We start from the raw sequence: 15686 nt of genomic DNA on the forward strand, positions 1-15686 counted from the left end.
CTTTTGTTTCTTGGCCCCTGCCTGTTTCTCATATAGGGATTATTAGCTGGATATTTTGGGACTGAGAAAAATGTTAGTTTTTTGTAAATAAAAAGACTTGTGGCCTGATGAGGAGGGGTTTTGCAGGTGCTTTGAGTCATTGTCCTAAAGTCTCCAATCTTTCCATCTAACTTGGGCTGGTTTACAGGACCATCTCTACCTCAGTCATGGCATCAAAGCAAACTTGATTTTCCATTGTTGTCCATAGAGATGTTTTCTTTAAGATGACTGGGCTCTAGCAAACCTGTCCTTACCTCCTACAGGCTCTGCAACTGCATATTCTTTTAATTTAACATTTCTGATTCATGTGAAAAGCTGCTTTTTTGCTGGAGAAAATTGGAAGCAAGTTTCCTGCCTTTCAGAAGACTCATCTAGATAAGTTGCTGCATAAACATTATTAAAAGTTAATAAAGTTTGTTCCATTTTGCATAAATGATCTAGCATAGCTGACTGGAAAAATGATATTGAGTAATACCACCCTTTTGAACCAGCACACATTTTAGTTCAGTTTTTCTGGGTTGCATTTGGGGTTTAATATTCAGCAGAATAAGTCCCAGATGAGAAAATTTTATTGCATGTTTTTGCCTTGGATTTTTTTTTTTTTTTGTTTAATATATTAAGTTAGCAGAATTGTTATTATTTTTGGTTTTTTCCTCCTGTCTGGATGAAGCTGGCATATAAGAATTGCATACATAAATAAGATTTGCATGATGGGTGCCATCAGATAAGAGAAGGTGACTTCATTTTTGTGTGCACTTTGATGGTAGCAACATAAAAGCCAGAAGAGCAATTGAAAACACAAATCTGATGCAGGACTAAATATTTAAATTTTGAAAAATGTTCTGTGCAAGAAAACAAAAGGACACAGCAAAAATTTGGCATAAACTTTAACTCAGCTGACTAGTTTTTCCATACAGTTGAGAAAGAAGATTATGAGAATGATTCAATAAACAAAGTTGTCAATGCACATTGTTATTTGGGAGGTGGACAGAGATGCATTCTAAGTGTGATGCAAGTGAAGTTTTAACTGATAAAAACACCTTTGAGATGCTTTTAAAATGGAGCATGAAAACTCGAGTCCTAGAACTCCAGTTTTAAGTGCAAATGTTATCACTTCTGCTGCAAATTTTTAGCCTGTCTGATGAATAATTTTTACTTTAGTCACTGGATAAAAAATAGAGCATGAAATTGTGACTTCTCATTATGGATGGCTTTTACAGATGCTCAGGAAGGATCATAAAGAACATTTTAATGCAAACTGTCTTTAAGTCCTGAAGCATAAAATCTTCAAATATAGCAGTAACAATAATAATAAAGTAAATCTTAAAAAAAATGACAATTCTCAAAGCTCAAATGAAGATACTTACAGCTATTTCTACACAAATATGCCATTTGAGCTAAAGTTCTCATCTCCCAGATTGCCCAATTAAAGCCAAAACGAGAAAAAAAATGAAGATTTTGGCAAGATCACTTTTCTGCTGTTGCTAGACAAAGCTTGTGCTTGAAAATGGTTGTGCTCCAAAAATGCAGTCCCTGTGTGGATCTTACCTCTACTTCAGCCTGAGAGGCAGAACTCTCCATTGATTCAGTATGACGAGGATTTTAGTGCTTGTGTTTAGTGCTGCTTTTCACCTCCTCAAAGGCACAAATAAAAATCTTAGAACTTGAGGAGCCCAACCCAGGAAACTCAACATGGCTGTGTTAAATTTGCTACTCCTGCACTGCTGCTTTCTCATAGGTCACAGAGCTGTGAAAATCAGGGAGATGGGAAGGTAACTGGTGGATGGGGTCACACACATCCTATAACCACCAAGCCATATGTAACTGTAGAGAACTGCATCTAGCTACTCTGAAATACTTCAGATACTTGTAAAAAAATAATTTCATGTTCTCCCAGGGGTATACAATAGTGGAATACTGGCAACATAAATATGTTGTGTTATGGGGGAGTTGCCAAGCCATCTGTATTAGAATGTTTTTTAAAAAAACAGATATCAGCAGATCTTAAAAACCGAGCAAACAAATGACTCTTTTTATATGGTACATATTACTATGCCTTCTTTATAGAATTTTAACAATCTACTTGAAATAATTAAATTTTAGCTGCTAATATTTTGTCATTCAGTAATTTAGGTTTTAGCTAGCAGCTTTCACCTCTGCTTGGTCTGAAATCATTCACATTAAACAAATCTTTGGGCAAAGGATCTGCCAAAGCTCTAGAACAGAATATACAAAGCAGTTTCAGGAGCAGAAGCTTGATGGAAGCTTTGTTTTCCTCCTCTTGTGAGTACCTCCAGGATCCTTCTGTGTCCCCTAAATCCTACCTAGACAGCAGGGGTCATGTTTGTGTGCTGCAAGTGGAGGGGCCAAACAAAATAAACTCTGCTGCTATAGGTTTTCCCCATGGCAGGGGCAGTTGCTTAGATCTGCTTTACAAGCACTGGTTTTTCACTAACTTTCTGGGAACTTGAATATAGTGTGAGGCCTTAATTACTTTGAGAAATTTGGGCTAAATTTGGCCAACAGTTGTTGAAGGATGCTCGACCAATGAACAAGCAACTTCAGCGAAAAGTTTTATTTCCCAGAGGACGATAAAACTGTAGGACAGTAAACAACTTGTTCTTGCCCAAATTGGGTTCAAAGCATTGCTCTGAAAGGGATGAAAGCAGATTTAACAGAAACACATCTTCTGTTGTAGACAAATAAAGCATTTGACACTTGTGGCCTAGAAATTCTGAGATAATAAAACTGAAAAATGATGAGTTGCAGATGATAGTAAAAATTCTGTGACTGCAGATAGCTAGATGGAAGACTGAAACCATGCTGAGTTACAAGAGGCTGTTTCAGAACTTTTGTTTGTGGGTAATGAAGTAGTAATTGAAAAAGATGAAAGGAGGTGTGTTAAAATGCCTTGTCAGAGTCAGTAATGGTGTCAAGTACTGTATATGGACAAAGGACATCAATACCTGAAAAGGTACTGGAAAAACCTATCTGCTCCCTTTACATGGGGAACAAGCTTAAGCACTGATGTTACGGAAGTTTTTCAGAGCCTTGTTTCACTATGTTGATTTTTGGAACTAAGAATGTCTGAAATGTAGAATAACAGACTTTCTAGTGCCAGCTGAAACATGATGTGGCACAAAGGAGGTGCTCAGCTTCTAATTTTCTGTGCTTTGTTGCCATCAACTCATCTTTGCCTGCTTCTCCTGCAAGCCATGCACCAGTCCCCTATGGTGCTCTCCAAGTCAAATCATCAAATCCTTACTTTCCTTTCTCTGATTTATTTCTGTCTTACTACTCTTATCAGCTACTGTCAAAAGGCAGAAATTTAGTATTGTTCGCTGCTTTCTCTTAAAACAGCCCTAATATATCCCTTCAAAACTTACAGCTTACTATCCAGTAATTTTCAATGCAATCTGCTGCTGTTTGATTTTTTTTTTTTTTTTTTTAACATTACCCACCTTTTTTTCTCTTGTCTTTGCTTTGGTTGTGAAAGGATTTTTGGTCAGGGTTTGGTTTTCATACATTTAATAGTTTCCCAGCACCTGGCATTAGAGAGCCCTTAGTTAGGATCTGTGGATATAATTGTAATACTCATAAGTAAATAGTCTAAAGTAGCTAAAGGGCTGAAGTAAAATCTGTCAGTTTTAGAGCTGAGAGATCTGAATCACATTCGCATGATTGCTCTCTAGGTACCTGAATGTACTATGGTAAAGGTTTTTGGGTTTTTTCCCCTCTTCAAGCCTCATTTGTCGCTACATTCTCTCATGGGATACAAGCAAATTCTGTGGACTTCACTGGGAATTATTCCTACTCTGCAAGTGGAGAGCAGAGCCCTTGACTGGACCGAAGCCAGTGTTCTTTAAAAGTTCACATGCCTTCTGTTTGCTCTCTAATTTAGACTCCTTCTGACCAAACAAAGGGAGGGGGAGAGGAATGAAAAATAGTAGCATCTGTGTCAGTAAAAAATTCTAAGGGTTAACATAACATGATGTAAACTGTTTCATCTGTTCTTCCTACTTGCCCATTTTAATCAGAAATGAGTAAGTAGAGCTTATATGCACTGAACTTGAAGAATGCTAATGAGATGTCTGCATCGTGTTGTACCCAGAGTACTTATGCTAGAATAGGAGAGCCTTTAATTCTGTAATTCTCTGAGGCAAGAAAAGCTTTCTGAAGAATTACTTTAAATTTAAACTCTCATTCTAATGTTAGGCAGCCTGTTGGATCTCTGAGTTAAAAATTGCTCCAGCTTTAGTTACTAGAGCCAGATGTAACATTGACCTTAAATGGTAAAAGCTCCCAAGAGTGAAAGAGAGGCTGGCCCGAGGGGAAAGAGAGGAATAACTGAAGTTTTAGGTAAGTAATCTCTATAACCAGGAATAAGCTCTTTTTCAGCCTGAAACAGAACGGAACCATTTTTCTTCCTTAAAGGTACAGTACCTTGTTCTTGTGATACTGAGAAGCTGGTTCTTTACCTCTTCTCCTCCACCCTTTAAAATTCTACCTCTTTGTCAGATTTTAGCTGGTTAAAAACTGGGTGCAGTCAATGTAACCTTGCTCTGCTTACAAAACTGTTTGGGACTATACAAGAATGAAAAAGGAAAAGCTGTGTTAATTATACTGAGACTTGAATAATAAAGGTATGTAGTCAGTAATTCAAGGTAACCTGATTCACAGATACTGTCATCTGTATTGTACTAACCAAGAGGGAGTCTTAGGAGCAATCCATGTTATAGAGAAAGAGATCAGTCACAGATTGCTCTTTTTCTTTTTCTTTTTTTTAATTGTATGACTTTCCTTCCCTCGTGCTTTTAACAGTGCTGGAGTGGTTCATGTTGGTGGATTATCTACTTATCTGGAACTTATCTTTTAAAAAGGCATTTCCAGAGTCTCTGTTTGAGTTTAGTCCTGTTAGATGTAAATTAATATCAAAAAGTTGTATTTAATTAGAATGCTGTAAAGAGAAAAACAAATATCTTCAAGTGTTAAAACACGTTTCCTTTAGTACAGAAAAATCTCATTATTTGCTTTTCCTGATATTTTGGGTTTTGGTTTTATCTGTGCTATTTGGTAGGTATCCTGCATTAAAGTGTATTTAATTTCCTTGATAAATCAAAACACATTTTTGTCTTACTAATGTGTACATTAAGGTCTTCTTTTACTTCAGACAGCAGAATGTAAACAACATGAAAGAATGAGGTCAGTGCAAGGAAGTGGTAGCTGAAATTGGGGACTTAGGTTTCTGTTACTAACTCTCATTACTAGCAACTTGTGTTAGTGAGTTGATTTTTCAAATCTGCATGGCATGACTTCACCTGGTGAAAAATTCTCTGCAATCAGTAGTGAATTTCCATCTCTGCAGAGTGACTAGAGCATAGTTTTTAGTTTCTGCCATACGGAGATTGGGTGAATTTAGAGTTCTGAGTGTAGACAGTGTTCTTGTGAGTGCTGAGAGTTACTGTATTTATGTTTCATATGGTAGGTGTTGTGTGCACTTTTGTGAAAGTTTTCTTCATCCAGCTTCAAGAGGCAATGATAAATGAATCTTACTTGTTAAAGCATTTCAGATCTTATTGCAAAACTTGCAATAATTTTATTTTTCTCTGGACTATCATTAGTGAACAGCTTAGTGCATTTAGGTTAAACTTTTGGCAGACCTTTGTGTTTTACATCAACAGTAATATCCCAAATCAGCAATTATACCACACTTGGAGCCTAATAATCTAATGATACAACTCACAGAAACCTCAGTTTATTAGAGCAGTGGAAAATAAGAATCCAATATATGAAATGCTGAATACTGAGTGTTCTCATTTATACAATGTTCTTGTATTTCGGGCCTCCAAAACCCTTGTTCTGATTTGTTGATCTTGCATGTGTTACTTTACTTGTGATATTTTATGCAACCCTTCAACTTCTGCAAGGATTTATAAGTTTAGATAGTATTCTAGAAGGTGTTTAAGTTTCCATAACTTATTTTTAACAATGTGTAAAGGTTGGGATAACTAATCAGTGTCTAACTCCTCCAAGTCTGAACCAAGTATATATTTCTAATACATGATACGGCCCTTCAACAACTATTGCTCTTGTCTCACACAATTCTTTTTTATTTTGTAACTTAGAATATGTAATGAAGTACCTATGTGTAAATTTATCTTCAGTAAAGGTATTGTGATGGCAAAAGTGTAATTCAATATAAAAAGTACAAGTTGCTTATTTGTGCATGGTGAATATTGTGTTAACATCAGCACTGATAAGTACCTAGGATTTTCATTGTATTTAACTTTTAGAAATTCATCTGCTTCACATTCTTCTGGATTAAACTCTAAATTGTCTGTGAGTATGAAACCTGTATGCCTCCCTACCTCCTATCTTTTTGTATGTCAGTTTTAATAACTATAGTCCTATTTGTCTGGGAGCAAAGCATTGGAAATTAAGAATTATCTAGCAACCAGATTTATAACTCCAATGTTTAACCCCAGCTGCTTCTATTCTCCTTTCAATCAGTCTGTTTCCTGACAGCTTTTAAGGATGGTTTGGTGTCAAATAACTTTTAAAAAGTTATTTAGGACAGAGTACAGCAAGGTATAGGGAGTTGGGCCTGGGAGAGACAGATGTGAAAGCTTCTCCTTTCAAGGGTCACATGTGTATGCTCCTCACATGGAGTTCTCCTTCCTCATCTATTTGCTGTTCTTAGACGAGTGTCTAAGTCCAGGAAAAAGAAGGATAAAATGGCTTGTGAGTGGAATCCCCTTCCTTGCTGTTTCAAGCTTTGTGGGCTATTTAAAGATCTGGGGGATCTGAGGGCAGAAATACATCTTTTTGCTGTCCTAACTTGCAGCCTTCCTGTAAACTAAGCAGAAGAATTTTCTTGTGATGTGCTCTCTGCCTGTGCTTCCTTTGAAAAGTGGGTCAAAGAGATGTTTTGGATCTCAGTATCACTGACAGAAAGGAAATCTGAGTGGGTGAAGGATCTCTGTAAGCTTCTAAACTAGTGACTCAAGACATGAATTACTGCTTATGTACATGTGTAGAGCTCTTTTGGAGAGCTGAGACTCCAAAAGAGTCTCAGCTCTCCAAAAGACTTATGATAGTGCTTTGAAATAATAACTCCCTTTCCCTCCCTGGAAAGTAGATCCCAAGGATTCTGAAAAGGAGAGAGGGATTTGTTATTTAGAGCAAGTGGACTTGTAACCTCAGGTTTTGATGGAGAGCTTCAGCTCTAATAGCATCCCTGGATTTAATCCTCTAATCTAAGTAGGTAGATGTAATGGGTTTTTTCCTTTATATTTCCGTTCCTTTAGGTTCATTTGTGTGTCTATCATCAATTTTACAATCTCAAAAACAATTTGAGAATTAAATTTTACTTAGGAATTTCAAAATGTATTAAATATCTAAAAGATTGAAACAACAAAGCCAACAACAAACATCACACACTCACCTCCATTTCATAGCTGAAATCAAAAATGCCTTACCATGTGATAAAACTTTCACTTATCCTTAAAATGTGCAAACCACAGAATCTTTGGGTATCACAAGTAATCTGGAACCTGTAGTATTTTAGATATCTCTAGAGATCTGTGGATTTGGATGAGTAAGGGGTGTAGAATATGATCTTTCCTATGCTAACAGGGATTGCTGGGAGCGGAGAGGAGCAGGGAGGGAAGCATGCAAACCAGTCAGCTAACATATGTCAAGTGAGGATGTAAACCTGGAAGTCTTTTCCCCAACTAAAGCATATCTGTTGTGTTTTGTTGTGATACATACATACTTTAAAGTCACTACTGTCCCCTAATTTATTTGTAAATATGCCTGGTGATTGTCCAAAGAGAGCTGCAATCTCATGGCTATAAAATACAGCCCACTGGATTTGTTACTGGGGTTTCTGCAAAGAGCAAAGGGATTGAAAAATTGATATAACAAACAGTGGTGGGGAAAGTTTTTTATGTTGGAGCTGCGCATTGTTTTCTTACCCACTGTAACGTTTTGCATCCTGAAAATGAATGTGTGCTAGAAATTCTGGGCTGCTGGGGCAAGTACAATAATTGCTTTGGGGTAGAGACTTGCCTTCTGAGTAAAATTATTGCTGTTTATATAATTCTGCAGAATGTTTTGTAAGGCTGAAGTTATACATGGGGAATTTGGCTCTGAGTCTTTGCTTTTGAAATTGTCAGCAAAGTTTCCATTGACTTCAGTTTTGCCAGAGGAGGCACTTAGTGAACACCACAAAGGTAAAGACTCTCTCAGGGCAATCTGAGTAGGAGAAGGTCTATTTCATCCATCTTATTTTGGACTTGATTTGTACTAACAAATTACAAACCTAGTAAAATGATAGCTTTTTCTGAAATTTTGGGCAAGAAAAAGTCTCTGTTTCATTTTTAAATGTTCTCCCAGTTTCTCCAGTCTCTTTTAGAAGGTAGTAGAATATAGTAAGGTCTTATATATCAATTAAAGTTTCCTGTTAAAATTTCCAAACTTGTGCTGTAACTGCTGAACAGAAAAATTAAAAATTAAGCTGAAGGAGAGGTTGTGGAGAGGAAGGAAAGTCATTTGACAGTGTATACAAATTGCTCCCCAATTTTAGCTGCTGAATTTCCCATATGTTTCTTTATAAATAGTGAAGGAAAGGCACTGACCTCTGGGCTTGTGAAAATAGAATTTCATGGCTGGGGCCTAGTTGCAGTGGAGGGTGGAGTTTGTCCTAGGAGGAGGTGCTAAATCATTCTGATGTTTTGCCCATCGCCTCAGACTGGAAAAGTCTAGGAAGCAGCCTAAATATTCCCTTATGCCAGTATAGAGGTGCCCATCTGGACTTCCCCAAGGGCTGTTGCAGTTAAGAACTTATTCCTATCCTTGGTTAGATAAAATTATCAGCATTGCTCCAAAAGGTGGTTTTAGTAAGCACAATAGTCAGTGGAGCAGACTGTTGATACCAAAGCAGATTTATCAGAATTCCCAAGTATCTTAGGAACCTGAAGCAAGGTTAGGAAGGCTTGAAAGCTACTCAGTGCATTAAGTAATAATATCTTTAAGGGACAGAGAGAAAGCATATATCCCACACATTCTAGAATCTCAACATTTATATCTCCATGTTGAGCTTTTGGGATCTGTTTGAAATTTCTTCTGCATTAAACACAACATTAAAATGTCCCTTCCAAACCTCATATATTATGTGCTAGTGGAATAGAGTCACTAGAGTATTAACAACCTTGTACCCTCATAAGAAGCTATTGATATTTCCTGTTGGATTCATATTTTTTGTAAGACTTTGACATTTTCTGTTTAACAGATAAAGTGTTTTTTTTAGTAAAATGGCAGACATCAACCATCTCACTCTCTACAAAGCTGGTGTGTAATTGTAACAGAGGGGTGAATAATACCTAAAGATCCCCAAGGAAATCTGTCCTGATGCTGTTTGGTATTTCCCTGTCTAGTAATGTGTTCAGAAATTATGTTAAATGTCAAGTGATGATTTTTACTGATCACTTTAGAAATGATACTAAAACTAAGGACCCAGAGGAGAAATACTGCACACAAGAAAAGTAGCCTGGGCTACACCGGGAAGAGTTTGGCCAGCAGGTTGAGAGAGGTGATCCTGCCCCTCTATTCAGCCACGCCTGCAGTGCTGTGTCCAGCTCTGGGCTCCTCTGGACAGGAGAGACAATGAGATACTGGAGAGGATCCAGCAGAGGCCACAAAGGGGATGAGGGGTCTGGAGCATCTCCCCAGTGAGGAGAGGCTGCAGGAGCTGGGCCTGGTTAGTTGAGAGAAGGCTGAGAGGGACCTCAATAATGCTTAGAAATATCTCAAAGGTGGGCTAAGAGCACGGTGCCAGACACTTTTCTGTGGTGTCCAGTGACAGGATGAGGAGCAGTGGCCATAAACTAAAACACAGGAAGTTCCATCTCAACATGAGGAACAACTTCTTTACATTGAGGATGTCAGAGCACTGGGACATGATGTCCAGGGAGAGGGTGGAGTCTCTCTGGATACATTCAAAACCCACCTGAATGTGTTCCTGTGTCACTGCTCCAGGTGACTCTGCTTTGGCAGGGAGGTTGGACTGGATGATCTCCAGAGGTCACTCCCAGCCCTAGTTTTTCTGTGATTCTTGTTATGAAAATGATGAGTATTTCCTTAAACCATCTAGCAAGTCAGACTCTTCTTGTAAATTGCTGTTCCCGTTTGTTTTGTGTGGAGCTTTGCCCATGTACATGGCCTATGGGTCTGTCTCAGTGGACTTTGATCACTCCAGAGATTCTGGCTCCACTTAATATGAAGACAATTTCCCTTTTTCTGTTGCTTAACAGGCAAAGATCAGAATTGATGGATGTTGTTCCCTTCAGAGCAGGACTTGGTAAATTTCTTGTGCAGCTTTTTACAAAATGAGCACGGATGCACCAGGTTTTTCACCTAATGTTATTCTTAGGTGGTAGTTGGTGATATGTTTTCTCAGAACAAAATCTCAAACTCATGACAAAAACCTCACAACTCACAATGTGTCTTACACTCATCTGTCAGCTTATATGATTCAGAAGTTGTGAAGCTGGGAGGTTTTTTCTTCCTTTTGAAGGTGGGTACTGTACAATCATCCTGTGTACTTATCTTCTGAGCATCTGCTTGGAAAATAAAACAACGTGCCTTTCTGACATCCAAGAAAGTGCTATAAAAAGTCTGTTGCTATGTTTAAATGCCTACACTCAGTTGCTATAGCAATAAAAATATCAAAAATTATGTACAAATTGCCACAGTGCATTACCAGCCCTTTCCTGGACAGGGAGATTGTGGGACTGAGACTGTGACAGAGGTGCTCAGTGGATTGGAGAGCAGAATTGCCCCACAGTTCCAGGTGCCCTATGGTGTCATCTGAGAGCAAAATGTGTCCAATCGACAAAATATGTCCCAAAATGTGTGAATCCCAAACTGGCTGGGTCAAATGGACAGTTGGGTCCCTCCTGAATTCAGTTGCTTCTTAATGACTTGTATGTTGAATATTTGGACAAAGTTCCCATTTCTTTGCAAGATAAGCTGCTGAAAATGTTGACCTTTCTCTAAATTCCTTCAGTCCCATGACAGCAATTGTCAAAATCAGCTTACAGACTGCATCAGCCCATGTAGATTTTTCTCCCTGTAACATCCCATTGGTCAGTATGAAATGTCCTTATTCCTGAGGCAGTTATGGGCACCCTGCTATCCAAAAGAAAAGAAATTAAATTGTAGCTGATGGAATCTTTAGCATCTCTCTGGCGCTCAAAGCCTTGAACATTCAGTTGCTTCTAGAAGAGAGCAGGAAATTCAACTTCCTTCATAAAACACAGCACGCAGAGGAAGGCATGTTATTTTGGCAACTGTAAGTTTGGTTATGGAATTGAATTGTTTCCTCAGACATTTCTATGCCTCGTTCTCTTATTGCCTGAGGAATGCTAGAGAAAAGACTTGGAGAAATTGAAGCCTTGTTTGAAAGCAAAATAACTGGTTCTCTTTATCCCAATTAGCTTGAAGAATCCTCAAGATTCAAATGAGATTGGCTCAAACTGCAGAACAGCGTGCAGGTTAATTTGCATATGGTGGTTCACAACAGGCAGATAATTATTTCAAGTATTTTCTTTAACATACTCTTAGAAGTCCAGTTGAGAGGTCTGATATCAAGAGCGTATCAGTGGTAGAAATACATATTTTAAATTTTGGTTTCAGTTGTTAGTTATTGTTTAATGCTCTTTTTCAAGGGTGTTATAAACATGTTGATGAAGTGATCCTTAGAGGTAACTGTGATACTCTGTAGTTTGAAGGCCCACTTAAATTCTGCAGTACCTCTAAGTGCATTTGGGCTTTTTACTTTTTCTAAAAACACTGGATAAACTACTGCCATGTACATGGATCACAGTTTTTCTCAAAATAAGTGTTGCAATGTTGCACATGTAGTTGCACCCCTCTCATTTATACTAGTTTGTATTTGCAATCTCAGTACAGTATTTTTCTATAATGAATCTTGAGCATCTTTGGGATTTAATTGTAATGTTTCAGTTTTGCTTTTAAGTGTTGAAAAATGTGACAATTTGTAGCTTTACAGCTGCCCAAACTCCAGTGAGTGTGGAAGCATGTATCTTTCTCAACCTCTGTGGGGATTCTTTGTTTAATTTCCAGCTGTTCCACATAGAGTACTGGACAATAACCTGAGTTATCCTTAAATGAGAAGGTCAGCAGTGCTGATTGTGGGTTTGGTTTGTTGGTTGTTGCTTGGTTTTGTTTTTTTTTTTTTACAAATCTAATAGGGGAGTCCAAATGTTAGATCCAAATATTTATTGATACTTGTTTATTAATGTCCTGTGTAATTAAAATTCCAAAGGTTATCCTGTTATGTCAAGCTTGGGAGGTGTTTTTGTGGCTGCACACTGTTGTGTGCCTGTAAAACCAGCACATCTGCACTGCATTTGCAATATTGGAACTGTTGAGAATATGTGGTCACATGAATAACCTAATTGGAGAAGGGGAGAAGACAGCAGAGGAGATGTGTGAAACTTAAAAACTAAAGCTTTTATTTTTCATGACACTGTCAAATACTTTTAACAAAGAAACCTGATTTCCCTGAGAACTGTGTCTATAGCACCCTCAACACAGTTATGACAGTTTAATCTGCATTTCTAAGCTATTCTATATAGTCTCTGTTTCAGATGCTGTACATCTGAACTTGCATCTGCCATGGAAATACAAACTTCCTGATATCTGCCAGTTCCTGCATCAGCTTAGCTTGAAGCTTGTCACAAGCTTATGGCAGCGCAGGAGGGAGAGGGAGACCTGAACACACATTAGCTACATAAGCTTCTTTCCAGAGAAAAAGTGTTACATGGCTATTGTTTAGAGACACGTTTCTCTTCATATGTCGTCCACTAGCCTTCTTTAAGTGTTAGCTATGCATTTATTCTTTCCAAAGTCTATTTTTGATATTGTTTTCCTTGGACTAAAAGTTATGCTTTTGTTCTGGTTGTCAGCCAACTATCTTTCCCCCTTCTTCCCTGCCCTCCCTTCGTTCCCTCCCAGTACCCTTTGAACTTGTCCGACTTGTTGAATTTGGCAGGAGAGGATTGCAAAAGTATTAAACTCCTATAAGTGAAAATCAGTGGTGTGGTAAGAGAGGAGAGACCCAGCTTAGTGCTGCTGAGAGGAAAGGCTCCACTGTGAGCTGAAATTATCACTGATTCTGTTTGATCTGCCAGCTGGCAACCTGGCATGTGTGAAGCTTAAAACCAGGCACAGCAAATGCTGTCTCTTGGCTCTCCAGACTGGTAGGAGACAAGGAGACATGTAAGCTTGCTGTGAGGGAGATAAGACACACAATCATCAAAATAAAATACCCAAAGAACAGGTTTTGATAGCTCAGCTACTTAGAAAGAACCTATTTTTTAATGCAGGGAGACATAGGTTACTAAATGGCCTGTTTGTGCACTGCTATCTTTATTTTGGAAAAAATTCGTAAATGTCTGTGAAACAGATCATGAAAGCTGCAGGCTGATAACTCCTGTGATTCCACACCAAGTTCTAATAGTTGGTGGCAGTCCATATGTTTGTCTGCTTTCCAAAGTGGTGCAGAGCACTGTTAGTTTGTAACAGACACCCTCAGCTATTTTGCAGATTTTTCCACCGGGGCCGCAGTGCCTAAAAGGAAAAGGTCTGAGGTTTCTGCAGTCTTTGGGCACAAGCTATAGACTCTGCTCAGCCTGCTCTTTAGGCATGTCAGTCAGGTTCATGGGAATGTTGTTAGTGGACAGGTTCTTCCCATGGCAAGTAAATGTCAGCCATTTGGGTAGAGACAGCCATTCTAATTAGGCTTTCCTTATGCAACAGATGTTTTGAAGCTGAGCCAGGGAGAATAAAGTAATACCCAGAGACAGCAGCCCTTATCTGCTTTCTGGTCATTTAAAGAAGGCAGCTGGGGCTCAGGAATCTGTTGTTCCCTGAAAAATTCCTTATATTTGAAGTGGTTTCTCTACCAGTTATGTCCTTTTGTGCATGTTCAAGGTCACCAGGCAAATTCTAAGGCTGATGGAACTCCAGAAGTTTCACCTCATGAACGCTGCTCACTTGGACTCACTACTTAAGGTGCCCTTTAAATCACCTGTCGTAGATTTAGGGGTCTACTTAGTTTTTCAATATATAGAAGAATACCGGTCTCTTTCTCAAAAGATTATTCAGACTATGCAGATATTTGGTTTATGGATGAGTGTTTTTGTTCTTCTCCTTTTTTAAAAATAACATTGGGAAAACCAGCAACACTAAACAGATGTTCTCAACATGAGATATAGGGATCCTGTTAAAGAACTCCCCTTCTGTCTTCCTACAGCTCACTTCAGAAGTTTCTGGAGATCCTTTTTGTTGAAGTAAACTTCAGTGGAAAATGGCAGAATGAGATCTCATTTGCTCTTAAGCAAACTGACTGCACACTTTGTTTCTGTTACTCCCTGGTTTGTTATTCTGTGATTATTTGAAAGAAATTAACATGTGGAAGCATCCTGTTTTCTTTCTTTGCCTGATCATCTGCTTGGAAGGAGTTGTTCATTTTGCTTGAACAAACTAAAATTCCCACCCTTTTCTATCTAGTATTGAATTTGTTTCTCTATATTTAAAACAGGTAGCTCCTGCTTACAGCATTCCAGCCTGCTGAATATTCATTATCCTTTCTTCACCTGTGCTGAAAGGCATTATGCTGACTATGAGAATTCCAGACCTTAAGTTCCTCTGATAGGTAATAAGCTTTCTGCTTGCATTTTAAATTTTACTTCTGTAGTTTGAAAGAGTTGGGCTAATTTCTCATTTGTGGGTCTCATCCAGTGCAGTGAGTAAGGAGCCCTGTACACATGAGAGTTGCACAGGTCAGTTGTTATTCTGACAATTTTCAACATATTTCTTTTTTTTTTTTCTTGATTAACATATATGTTACCCATTTGCTGTTTTCTTTAAATTAAATGCTGCTTTATAAACAATTTTAGTTAAACTGATCAGTAAAAATTAAGGCTGGGGTCATAGATAAGAAGATATGAAACCCTAAAAAAAAGTTCCTAGAAGATAAAAATCATTGTTGGATTGCCTAACTAATATCCAAAAGGTTATATTTTTTCTCATAACTATCAAACATTATCCCACTGAACTGAATGCTTCACCTAGATGGCTGTTGATAAAACTCAGGATGTAAGTGTGCATTCCTGGTGACTGGAAGTGCAATGTGCTTCGGGTATGTGACAAAAGTGAGGTTTAGTTCAGCAGTGCAAGAAATGAGACAACTGCTTTTAGGAAACACAGTGAGTTTTACTACAGTGAATTTAATCCTTTGGACCTAGCCTGAAGTAGTATTTATGCCACAGTGCCAGCACCTGATAAACAATTCAGGTGAAGGACCAAGACCAGTGGCCAGTTTCACTTCAGTGCTGTGGGGAGTGATCATTTCTTCTTCACAGTAGTAAATCTTTGCTCTATTGGCAGGTGTTATTGGGAAGTGCTGAAGTATTACAATCACAGTATTTTGAATGCTCTGAGGTTCTTAAAATGAAAAAGAAAATTTTAAAAAGTCACCTTTCCCAGAATATTTGTAGGACATTATGAAAAATGTGTCATTATGCAGTGAAGAACCAAATCCCTTGAAGAGGTCAGGA

The 15686-nt window shown here is 38.2% G+C and overlaps 1 protein-coding gene across 5 annotated transcripts in view; it reads left to right on the forward strand.

Moving 5' to 3' along the window:
* Window positions 1-4029: 4029 nt before the first annotated feature.
* Window positions 4030-15686, forward strand: part of IRAG1 (inositol 1,4,5-triphosphate receptor associated 1) — a 61739-nt gene continuing 50082 nt past the window's right edge. For 2 of the 5 annotated variants that reach the window (XM_059848826.1, XM_059848832.1), the window contains exon 1: window positions 4387-4473. The gene's annotated coding sequence lies outside the window, so the exon portion shown is untranslated. Of the gene's footprint in view, window positions 4474-14690; window positions 14783-15686 lie in introns of those variants that run through there. The other 3 variants (XM_059848828.1, XM_059848831.1, XM_059848829.1) reach the window with 3 other exon arrangements.

Source organism: Haemorhous mexicanus, chromosome 6 (genome assembly GCF_027477595.1).
Source record: "Haemorhous mexicanus isolate bHaeMex1 chromosome 6, bHaeMex1.pri, whole genome shotgun sequence".
NCBI classification, from domain to species: Eukaryota; Metazoa; Chordata; class Aves; order Passeriformes; family Fringillidae; genus Haemorhous; species Haemorhous mexicanus.